The following is a 1,342-nucleotide window of genomic DNA, read 5'->3' as shown; positions in this document are numbered from 1 at the left end:
CATGTCTGAAAATTGATCTTCACCTGTTCAACCGACCGTTATTTTTGACACAACCACAAAAAGACATTATTTTCAATCACTCACTTATTTCATCGAGAAGTTGCAACATTACTGGCTTGTGTGTATAGCAGTTACGTGGACGTATATTTCACAAGTATGCCTACGTATTTCTGAAGTGTGGAAAGAAATGCCAGTGAAAGAAAACGAAGAGGAAGGAGTATCGAATTACTTAATGAAGATGGCGCGAGATCAATGATAGTGTAAGATCGTAGTAATAGTAATTTTACAGGTATGAATAGCACAGGTATCCATTCATGTTCAAAGCAAGCGTTTCCACGATAGATATAAAGATGGTGAGTTCATCAGAGCCTTTGAGTAGACAAAATAAGAAAAGATGAGGCGAGAAAAATCATGGCGGGATGGGGAAATATCTCCTGCGTGCTTCTTGTGACGTCCGAGGCTTCCTTGGGTTGAGTAAGAAACTGTTTCACACGTCTTGAATTCCAGAAGAAAGAGTCACATTTTCATTCAAAGAAGTGACCTTTTCAACATGTCAGATGGAAATGACTAATCATAGTCTTTTGTATGCACATGGATTATAGCGGTATTGGGGTAGAAATGCGAAGACAAATATAAAATTTAGCGCTCACCTAAGATGTCTGAAGAACTGGCATACTTCTGTCAGGTATTCTCATAAACAATCCCTGGGTGATGTTGCGAAGTTTGCATTACTTGAAGACAATAACCCAGATTTGAAGCAATCGATAAATACCGCTATTCAAGGATGAAAAAATATATCGAAGGTGAGATCGGAATGATGCTACAGGTGTGGCGGGGGAGGCGAGAAGGGGGGGGGGGCGAGAGAGACAGGTAAGTTGGAGGAAGTTCTGACGTCACCGCGAGTTGCTCATTGTTGGAATTATAAACATTTGTTTCGTTCCAAAGGACATGTCTTTGTGCATAAAACCAGACGACCAGCGAAGCCTCAAAACGTATCATATCCAACAGGAGAACAATGGAATCGAGAGTCCGGACCGGAAATCCCTTAAATATCTGAATAGAAAATGTATCATTGTCGCCATGTGTAAATTCCTAAAACCATCTGAGAATGGAAGGTCCAGTGTCGCGTTGAGATCGTTGGTAGAGTGTCGCACGTGCTCTCGCCGACGCGGTTATTCGCACAGGGGAAAAAATGTGACTGTAACACCGTGTCTGTGATGATCTAAAATCCGTAAGTGAATGTTGCAGAACAGAGGAGTTAGAGAAACAGCCAACAACCCGAGAAGAAATATAGTGAACCTGAATGTAAAACTGTAAACATATTGTCTTGATGTGTCCAGTT

At 41.3% G+C, this 1,342-nt stretch overlaps 1 protein-coding gene across 1 annotated transcript in view; it reads left to right on the top strand.

Moving 5' to 3' along the window:
• Positions 1–1,115: 1,115 nt before the first annotated feature.
• The window catches only part of LOC119587855, a gene marked incomplete in the record, with an annotated part of 15,462 nt that continues 15,235 nt past the window's right edge, over positions 1,116–1,342 (top strand). Inside the window, 1 exon segment of the mRNA XM_037936559.1 lies at positions 1,116–1,231.

Source organism: Penaeus monodon, chromosome 23 (assembly GCF_015228065.2).
Source record: "Penaeus monodon isolate SGIC_2016 chromosome 23, NSTDA_Pmon_1, whole genome shotgun sequence".
Classification (NCBI taxonomy): domain Eukaryota; kingdom Metazoa; phylum Arthropoda; class Malacostraca; order Decapoda; family Penaeidae; genus Penaeus; species Penaeus monodon.
This window is presented reverse-complemented; position numbering and strand designations above follow the sequence as displayed.